This window comes from Myotis daubentonii, chromosome 19, assembly GCF_963259705.1.
Source record: "Myotis daubentonii chromosome 19, mMyoDau2.1, whole genome shotgun sequence".
Lineage (NCBI taxonomy): Eukaryota > Metazoa > Chordata > Mammalia > Chiroptera > Vespertilionidae > Myotis > Myotis daubentonii.
In genome coordinates, this window is record NC_081858.1 from 2519693 (window position 1) to 2530830 (window position 11138).

The window sequence follows — 11138 nt, forward strand, 5'->3', positions numbered from 1 at the left end:
TGAGCTGGCTTCCTCTGACAACAAACACTCCAGAAGGGGAGAGCAGGGCCCGTGTGGATTCTGCCAGGGGGAGGCAGATGCAGAGGCTCTCATTGAGCCTATGTTTACATCTAATGCAGGGAGCTTTGCTGTAGCTGGTGAGGATGGGAGTTCTGGCTCCCCTGGGCCTCTCCTGACACCCCCAGGCTCGGCAGGGTAGATGTGTCTCATTACTGCCCCCAGCTGGGCAGCTATGCAAGTTCTGTCTCTCCACTCCTCCTCATCTGAAGCGAGCCCAGTGGAGAGGGCGAAGTGCTGGTGGCAGTGGCCTCCACTGACAATAAGGAGTGGGTAGTACTGACCGTCAGGGGTGAGAGTTGCCATTTCTGACTTGGCTTTTGCTGACAGCACCTGGTCGGCATTGAGTGTCTCCTTCCTGCTGGGCAAGGATAGACATCTAGGCTCCCCACTGGCCAGGGCTGGGATGGGAACACATTGTTTTCGTTGCTTTTGGGCAGGAAGCAAGCGATCATTTTCTCAAAGTTTCCATCTTGGTCTTCCTCTCCTGGTCTCTGGCGAGGAAGAAGAGGCTTTTGTTGAGTTATGTTTAATCTGCCCAGGGCCATATCTGAGTTTCTAGTTTCTTCAGCTCCAAGTCTGGGATATATGGAGCATCAGGAAGACTCAGAGAACGCAACACTGTGCTGTTCCGCGGGTCTTGAGGCCCTCGCTGGTCTTCCACCTTTCTCCGCCTTTCATGATCTTATGTTCGTCTTACATGTGATGCCCAGGCTTTTTAGTTGTACGTAGTGGAGGGATGGGGAAATGTACATGTATGATGGGAATGGAAGAAAAAAGAAGACTTAAGTTGCAGCTAGAGGCATATGAGTAAATTAAGGAGTGTTGCCTGATTTAAGCCAGAAAGAGTAAAATTGGTGACTATGGGAGTGGGTGGAGATTAAAAACAAGAGCCATACTCTGCTGAGCACGTGCTATGCGCCTCCCATCCGTTCTCCTCTGTACAAACCCTTACAGCCACACGGCGAGGCCAGCGTTACTCCCATTTCACAGTAAAGCAAACTGAGAGACACACAGTTTCAGAACATGTTCCCAATGTTATATATGCAACGAGTGGGATAGGAGGGATTCACACTCCAGCCTGTCTTAATCCCACCCCCCCAAATCTCTGTGGCCTTCCCTTGAGCAGAAGGAAGACCGGGGTTCTCAGGGGCGTCTGTGGGGACGCAGGATGTGTAAGGCGAGGAGCAGCCCTTAGCGGTGGTTCTGCGGGGCGCACCAAGGCTCCCCGTGACGCTCCGTCTGCGCCCTGACTACAGACGGCATGCATTTCTGCAGAACGCGCGTTCTCTCCTCCTTCCTTCAAGGACGTCGAGGGGCAGAGGAAGCCATGTTCACCACGAACACACGGGAATCCGCTCAGCGATGCGTTCCTTGCCCACGGCCAAGGCAGCCTCTAATGCGGGAGCCGCGCGGAAGGGTCTCCCCGCAGAGCAGAGGCCGCGCGGGCAGCGGGGTGCGGCGGGCACACACCCCTGGGCTGGCCGCTCGCTCAGGCGGCGCGGATGGAGGCGGCCGGTGCGGAGCGGACAGCAAATCTGAGGACCAGGCGCTCCAGCCCCTCCCTCCCCGGCGACAGGGCCGAGAGGAGGCGGTGTGCAGCCTCGGGAGCAGGAGCGCCCCTCCCGCGCAGGCGGCCTCGGGTGGGCGCTGAGGGCCTCGGTGCCTGAAAGAAGCCGGGTCAGGAGGAAAGGCCATGCTTCCCAAGTGCCCGTCTCATCCTTTTCTCCGCGGGACCCTCGGGCTGCGCTGCAGGGAGTTCCGGGCGCGAGCAGCCCGTCTCTGCGCCTCTTTCTCGGGAGCAGCGCCCCCTGCTCGGAGCGAGCCCCTTGCCCTCTGCGACCCAGGAGCAGGAGGACCGGCCAGGCCCTGGGCCCCACCGCCCTGCTTCCCGGCGCCTGCGCTCGGCTCCTGCGCTCACTAGGAGCAGGGCGTGTGCAGAAGCTCCCCAGGCCCCGTGGGAAGCCAGGGGAGCCGGAAGCGGGGGTAGCGGGGGTGGGGGGCGGAGGGGGGTGGGGGGTAACTGGGGCGGTCGCCGGGAGGGGCGCCCTCTGGAGGTGCGGAGCCTGGACCCCGCCCGCTGCTCCCCACGCCCTGGTTCCTCTCACATCTCGAGGCTTATGCACACACTCTGTGCTATTTACCCCTAAACTTAGATTCAGCAGGTGGCCTTGCCTTGGTTCGTAGAGAAGAAAGTGGACACTGAAAGGAGGGAGCTGCCTGATGCAGAGCCGCACGCTCCACAGCCAGCCGGGAGTGGAGAGCAGCCCTGGGGGCTCAGAGCGCTGTCCCTGCTCCGGAAGGTCGCGGCCGACCCCCCATCAGGGCACAGGAAGCAACCAATCCATGTTTCTCTCTCACATCAATGTTTCTCTGCCACTCGTCCTCCCTCTCTCTCATCCTCCCTCCCTCCCTCTTTCCCCTCCCTTCCTCTCTCTCTCTAAAATCAACAAAAAGCTTATTAAAAGAGTTAAGACCAGAAAGTAGGTATGCTACCTATTTCCTCTTGAACTTGTGAAGGCATAATTTTGGTTTAAGGTACCCACTCTAAAGGCCATTTAAAATGTATTTCTACATGGAGGGACATGGAGAGTGTTATGCTGAGTGAAATAAGCCAGTCAGAGAAAGACCAGTGTCACATGTTCTCACCCATATGTGGGATCTAATGAACAAAATAGATCCAGAGACATAGAACCATAGAACAGACTGGTGAATTATAGAGGGAAGGGTGGTGTGGGGTGGGGAAAGATTAACCAGGAACTTACATGCATATATACATAGCCCATGGACACAGACAATAGTGTGGTGAAGGCCTGGGGTGGGGAGTGGGTGGGGCTAGATAGGGGTGAGTGTGGGGGGGAGGGGGGAAGGGGACATCGGTAATACTTTAAAAAATAAATATAAATTTTTAAAAATTTGTTTATATTTTATGTGTTTTTTACGCATTTGCTATTTTTGTTTTCCATTCTCTGTCTCCCACACCTCATTTTTACCCAGTAGCCTATGTTCAGTATAGGATTCTCTCTTCTCAAGGGGTCTTAATAGACTCAAAGGAATGTAACTTTCACAAAAAGCGCTCAGAAAGGAGTGAAACTCAGAATCCCCTACTTACAGCTTGCAGATCACTGGGTCTATGAGGAGCTGAGGGCCATACTCAGGTTGCATAGCATGTTAGTGGCCAAGCCAGGACTGAGTCTGATCATTCCCTTCCTGTCTAGGGCATTCTATTCTCCTCAAAACTCCTGTTAGCTCCGTGTAGTTCCAAATTCTTCCTGAGTCTTGACTGGCCATTTAGACAATTCTTTTTTAAAAATATATATTTTTTATTGATTTCAGAGAGGAAGGGAGAGGGAGAGATAAAAACATCAATGATGAGAGAGAATCAATGATTGGCTGCCTCCAGCATGTCCCCTACTGGGGACAGAGTCCACAACCAGGCATGTGTCCTTGACCAGAATTGAACCCAGGACACTTTATTCTGCAGGCCGATGCTCTATCCACTGAGCCAAACCAGCTAGGGAGACAATTCTTTTTAATTAGGGCTCATCCAGACCAATCAGACTTCTAACCTGACATCGATTTATAATAGCAGGATGGTCTATCATACCCATAAATCCAACCCTATTTTAACCTCATTTTCTATGAGCTTTATTGTAAAAGTAAATAGTTACTTTGACCTCCATAGCATCCTTGGTCTTTTCTAGCAAGATAAACTAATATGATCTTATACATTTTAAGAACCAATAATCACTGTGTCCCAGGGACTTATATAAGCACATTTATACTTTAAAGCTATGTAGACCCATTTGAATGTAACAGAGATGCTACTTTAAACCAAGCATGAGTATACGTAATTCACACTGAAAGCCAGGTGATGGAGAGACTGCAATAACAGCTTCTTAACCTTGTGACTGTCTCAGTGTCCCTGCCTCCCTTGCCTATGCTATTTCTTTTGCTTCTGGTTCCAAGTTCTTTGGGAGGTGGGGTGCAGTGCCCTTTCTAGTTATACCAGGCAAGAGGCAGTGGAGTTTAAACATTTTGAAAAAGTCCACTTGCCTTCAGGGCAGACTCCCGCCTTGCTGACAGTCCAGGCCTTCCCTCCAGCAGTTAAGGACATGAGCATCCAGCTAACACAGCAAGAGAAGGAAAGTGAAGCTCTTAAAAGTTTTACTAGTGGGTCTGTGTGCGCAGCGGCCCAGGAATCCGGATGTCGCGTGCCCTGTCGACCCAGGCTGGGGCATCTCTGCGGGTCTAGGCTGTGCGTCCTGGCCAGGAGGAACCTGGGTCACCCTGAACTTCAGACCTCAATGAGACAATGAGCAAGTTCTTGGGCCCCTGCTATGTCCAACTGGCCAAGAACTGGATTCCCATGCTGGGCATGTGGGGCGCCACTGCACCATGGGGCTAGTGTGGGCCACTGACTGGAGGCTGATTCTGGACTGGGTGCCCTACATCAATGGCAAGTTTAAGAAGGAAGACTAATTAAACTGACCCTCCTCAGACCCCTCTGGTGACTGGTGGTGCCAACAGGTTCCATCTCAGCACTTGCTGCATCTGGAACAGCCCCAGCCTTCAGCATGGATCGCGAGGAAATCCACAGTGTGACTTAGGACTTTCCATGTTTCTGAAAATAACTTTGATGTATGAATGCATTAAACCATGCTCTGAAGCCACCCCCGCCCCCCCCCCCCAAAAAAAAAGATTTAGTAAGTGTCAAATAGTGTGCAACATTTTCCACAAACATTCTTCTCTCTTTATCTGTACAATATTTCTGGTGGGAAGTTGTGTTTACTATTTTAATAATGGAAAAATTAAAGCTGAGAGAGCTTTTCCCCCCCAAAATGGTGGCCTAATAGGCAGAAATGTCACACACCTCCTCCTGGGGCCAGGCCTGAAAAGGGACTAAATCAGACAACATCCAACCAGAATTAAGAAATTAGTCATGGCTAAGGAGACAATTTTTAATAAGGAAGTGCAGAGGATGCCTAGAGAACACTGCTTGCCAGCCATAACCCACGTGGAACCACCACCATGCCCTGGAAGTGAGTGGCGCAGTTTCTCCCGTCAGGGTCCCAGGCATCTGCAGTGCGCTCTTGCCATAGTCCACTGGGACCCAGCATCCCAGGATCCAGCTCCAGGACCTCTCAGTGAGTGCAAGCCAGGGGGATCTCTGTGTCTTGCCCCGTTCCAGGCCCCAGAATCATGTGGTCAGTCTGACCTGGAGCCACTGAGCCCTGGGGCCTGCTTCTGAGGTGACCTGGAGCAGCCCAGTGCACTCCAGGCCACAGAACAGCACAGACTGTGCGACCCAGAGCAACCCATGTCTGCCTCACCCAGGGCCTTGGGAAGGGGTGACCCAGAGCAAATAAGTACATGCTCCCACTCTGGGCCACAGGGCAGCACAGACTGTGTGACCCAGAGCAACCTGCCCCCACTTCACACTAGGGAGGGGAAAACTGGAGCAACCCAGCATGCCTCACTCGGGGCCACAGGAAAGCAAGGACTATATGACCCAGAGCAATGTGTACCCGCTCCAACCCAAGCCCAGGGACTTGCTGCTGGGGTGACTAGGAATAACACAGTCCTGCCAGGGCTACCCAGAGCAACCCAGCATATGCCCCACTCTGGGCCACAAGAGAGCTCTGCCAGGGTGACCCAGAGCAATCTGGTATTCTCAGCCATGGGCCACAGGTCCCTGCTGCAAGTACACTGCCAGAGGGACCTAGGGCACCACCTGGCCATGGGTGCCAGGCCCACACAGCAAATTGCATGCTAGAGGGCTCTGGGTCCTCGCAAGGAGTCACACACAAGAGGAACTGTGCATGTGCACCCACCACCCCGAGCATCTGAAGGGGACAACTGAGAGATCAGATCCATGGGAGAAGGGGTGCAACTCAGAGCAGAGACAATAAAGATGTGAGACGCAAAGCAGACCAAGACTCTGGGCTAATGGTTTCCAGACCATTGGCCTGATAGGGTCTTTAACCTCTCAAACCCCAAGCAGGATGCCCAGGGCCAGAAAAAGTCAACAAAAATGGGGAGACAAAGAAACAACCCCCCTCCCCCAAGGAAAGAAAAGGAACTAATGAAATGGAGGCAAGCACTATGTCAGAGAAAGAATTCAGAGTAAGGGTCATGAAGTTCCTAAACTTGTTGGATAAGAAAATCAACATATGTAAGATTCAAGAGGATACGAAGAATGATATAGCTGCAATAAAAACCACAATGGAAGGTTTCAACAATAGACTAGAAGAAGCAGAGGACCAAATCAGCGAGTCAGAAGACAGAGTAGTAAAACATCCAATCTGAACAGCAATTAGAAAAAAAAAATTTAAAAGCAGGAGGAAAGTTTAAGGGAACTTTGGGACAACTTGAAACAAGTAACATACATATAATAGGGGTGCCAGAAGGTCAAAAAGAGGAACAAGGAATAGAAAACCTATTTAAAGAAACAATGACAGAAAACTTCCCTGACTTGGGGAAGAAAACAGTCACACAAGCACAGAGTCCCAAACAAGAGGAACTTCAAAAGACCCACACCAAGACACATTGTAATTACAATGGCAAATGTTAATGACAAAGAAAGAATCTTAAGGGCTGTAAGAGAGAGATAGAAATTTACCTACAAGGAATCTTTGTCCCATTAGACTATCAGATGATTTCTCAACAGAAACACATCAGGCCAGAAGGGAATGGAATGAAGTTTACAAAGTGATGCAAAGCAAGGGACTGAATCCAAGAATACTCTATCCAGACAGGCTATCAATTGAAGGTGAAATCAGGACCTTCGCAGACAAAAAAAAGGCTAAGGGAGTTTATTACCACCAAGCCAGCAATGCAAGAAATGCTAAAGGGACTGGTGTAAAAAGAAGAAATAGAAAGGGAAGAAGGAACACAGGCAATAAACAAGTACCTATCAATAAGAACTTAAATGTAAATGGATCAAATGCTCCAATCAAAAGACATAGAGTGACTGAATGGATAAGAAAACATGACACATATATAGGCTGTCTACAAGAGACGCACCTTAGAACAAAGGACTCACACAGACTGAAAGTGAAGGCATGGGAAATTTTTTTCAGGCAAACAATAATGAAAAAAAACCTGGGGTAGTAATACTTATACCTGACAAAATAGACATTAGAGTGAAGGCCATAACAAGAGATAAGGAAGGCCACTTTATAATACTAAAGGGATCGATAAAAATAGAGGATTTAACTCTGGTAAACATATATGCACCCAATACAGGAGCACCCAAATACATAAAAAAATTTTTTGGAAGATATCAAGGGAGAGAGTGACAGCAATACAATCATAGTAGGGGACTTTAATACCCCATTGACATCACTGGATAAATTTTCTAGACAAAAAATCAGCAAAGAAACAGCAATACTAAATGACTCAATAGATCAGATGGAACTAATTGACATCTTCAGAACATTTCACCTGAAAGCAATGAAATATACATTCTTCTTGAGTGTACATGGGACATTCTCAAAAATAGACCACACATTAGGACACAAGCTAAGTCTCTTCAAATTCAAGAAGATAGAAATAATATCATGCATCTTCACAATGGCATAAAATTAGAAATCAACTACAATAAAAACAATTAAAAAATCAAACACTTGGAGGTTAAATAGCACGCTATTAAAAAATGATTGGGTTACCAAAGAGATCAAAGAAAAAATAAAAAGAATTCTGGAAACCAATGATGATGAAAACACAACAATCCAAAATCTATGTGACACAGTGAAGGCAGTACTCTACAGGCCTACCTCAAAAAGCAAGAAAAACTGCTAATAAATTATCTAACCCTACAACTTAAAGAGTTAGAAAGAGAGCAACAAGAAAAACCCAGAGTGAGCAGAAGGAAGGAAATACTAAAGACCAGAGCAAAAATAAACAACATAGAGACCAACAACAACAACAACAACAACAGCAACACACACACACACACACACAAACAAAAAACAATACAAAAGGTCAATAAAACCAAGAGCTGGTTCATTGAAAGGACAAACAAGATTGATGAACCTCTAGCCTGGCTCACCAAGAAACAAAGAGAGAGGACCCAAATAAAAAAAATCAGAAATGAAAGAGGTGAAGTAACAACCGACTCCACAGACATACAAAGGATTGTAAAAAAATATTATGAACAACTCTATTCCAACAAACTGGACAACCTAGACAAAATCGACATATACCTAGAAAAATAGAATCTTCCAAAACTCAATCAGGAAGAATAAAAAAAAAAACTGAATAGGCTGATAACTAGCAAAGAAATTGAAGCAGTAATTTAAAATCTTCTAGCAAACAAAAGCCCTGGTCCCAACAGCTTCACAGAGGAGTTTTACCAAACATGCAGAGAAGAACTAAAATCTATCCTCCTCAGACTATTCCAAAAAAATTCAAGAGGAAGGAACACTTCCAAGCTCTTTCTATGAAGCCAGCATTACCCTAATTCCAAAACCAGATAAAGTCACTACAAAGAAAGAGAATTACAGGCCAATATCCCTGATGAACAAAGATGCTGAAATGCTCAACAAAATTCTAGCTAACTGGATCCAGCATTACATTAGAAAGATCATACACCATAACCAAGAGCAAGGCTGGTACAATATCCACAAATCAATAAACGTGATACATCACATAAAAAAATTGAGAGACAAAAATCACATAATCATATCAATTGATGCAGAAAAAGCATTTGACAAAATCCAACACCCTTTCTTGATAAAAACTCTCAGCAAAGTGGGAATAGAGGGATCATACCTCAACCTAATAAAAGCCCTATATGACAAACCTACAGCCAACATCATACTCAATGGGCAAACACTAAAATCATTTCCCCTAAGAACAGGAACAATACAGGGATGCTCATTTTTACCACATCTGCTGGATATAGTACTCGAAGTGTTAACCATAGCATTCAGATAAGAAGAAGAAATACAAGGCATCCAAACTGGAAAAGAAGTAAAATTGTTATTATTTGCAGATGACACGATATTATACATAGAAAACTGTAAAGACTCCATCAAAAAACTACTAGACTTAAATGAATTTGGCAATGTAGCAGGATATAAAATTGACACCCAGAAATCTATGGCCTTTTTATACACCAATAGTGAACTCACAGAAAGAGAAACTAAAAAAACAATCCCATTTACTATTGCAACACAAAATTTAAGATACGTAGGAATAAACTTAACTAAGGAGGTAAAAGACCTGTACTCAGAGAACTATAGGACATTGAAAAAAGAGATAGAGGGAGACATAAACACATGGAAGAATATGCCATGTTCATGGATTGGTAGAATCAACATCATTAAAATGTCCATACTACTTAAAGCAATCTATAGATTCAATGCAATTCCCATTAAAATACCAATGGCATATTTCATAGACCTAGAACAAACTCTCCAAAAATTCATATGGATTAGCCACAGCAATCCTGAGAAAGAAGAACAAAGTTAGGGTGGTCACAATACCAGATAGCAAGTTATATTACAAAGCCACTGTTCTCAAAACTGCCTGGTACTGGCACAAGAACAGACATACAGACCAATAGAACAGAACAGAGAACCCAGAAATCAACCCAAGCCATTACAATCAATTAATACTTGACAAAGGAGGCAACAACATACAATGGAGTTAAGACAGTCTCTTCAATAAATAGTGTTGGGAAAATTGGGCAGATACATGCAAAAAAAAAAAAAAAAAGAAAGAAAGAAAGAAAAGAAACTAGACCACCAACTTATACCATACACAAAAATAATCTCAAAATGGATAAAGGACTTAAACATAAGATGGGAAACCTTAGAAAGCTTAGAAAAAACCATAGGCAGCAAAATAACAGACATACTGTATATCATAGAAATATCTTTACCAACACAGCTCCTAGGACAATGGAGACTAAGGAGAAAATAGACAAAGGGACTAGATCAAAATAAAAAGCTTCTGCACAGTAAAAGAAACCATCAACAAAACAACAAGAGAGCCCACTGCATGGGAGAACATATTTGCCAATGTTATCTCCAATAAGGGTTTAACCTCCAAAATTTACAGGGAACTCATATAATTTAACAAAAGGAAGATAATCAATCCAATAAAAAAATGGGCAACAGTCCTAAATAGACACTTTTTGAAAGTGGACATGCTGAAGGCCAAGAGACATATGAAAACATGCTCAAAGTCACTAATCATCCAAGAGATGCAAATCAAAACAACTATGAGGTACCATCTCACACCTGTCAGAATGACTATCATCAACAAATCAACCAATGACAAGTGCTGGCGAGAATGTGGAGAAAAAGGAACCTTCGTGCACTGCTGGTGGGAATGCAGACTGGTGTAGCCACTGTGGAGAACAGTATGGAGTTTCCTCAAAAAGTTAAAAATGGATCTCCCATTTGACCCAGTGATCCCACTTCTAGGACTATATCCCAAGAAATCAGAAAAACCAATTAGAAAGGATATATGCACCCCTACATTCATAGCAGCACAATTTATAATAGCTAAGACTTGGAAACAGCGTAAGGGTCCATCAGCAGATGAGTGGATTTAAAAACTGGTACATCTACATGATGGAATACTATGCTGTTGTAAAAAAGAAGGAATTCTTACCATTTGCAACCACATGGATGGACTTGGAGAGCATTATGCTAAGCAAAATAAGCCAGTCGGAACAAGATAAATATCATGTCATCTCACTCATTTGTGGAATATAATGAACAACATAAACTGATGAACAAAAATAAATCCAGAGACATGGAAACATACATTCCGTCAAACCTCAGAGTGAAGGCATGGGAGGGTGGGGGTGGGAGTAAGAGATCAACCAAAGGACTTGTATGCATGCATATGAGCATAACACATGGATACAGACAGTAGGGGGGTGAGGACATGTTTTTCGGGTGGAAGTGACTTCAGGGAGGTCAATGGGGAGAAAAGGAGACATATGTAATAGTTAACCCAGCACCATTTATTGAATAGCCCATCCTTTCCCCGTTGTTTGGCAATGCTTCCTCTGTTACATGTGAAGTTTTCTCATGTACACAGATCTGTTTTTGAGAGCTATA

General features: G+C 45.5%; 1 pseudogene; it reads left to right on the forward strand.

Moving 5' to 3' along the window:
• The first annotated feature begins 4372 nt into the window (after positions 1 to 4372).
• On the forward strand, positions 4373 to 4723 carry LOC132221999 (cytochrome b-c1 complex subunit 10-like; annotated as a pseudogene).
• Positions 4724 to 11138: the final 6415 nt, after the last annotated feature.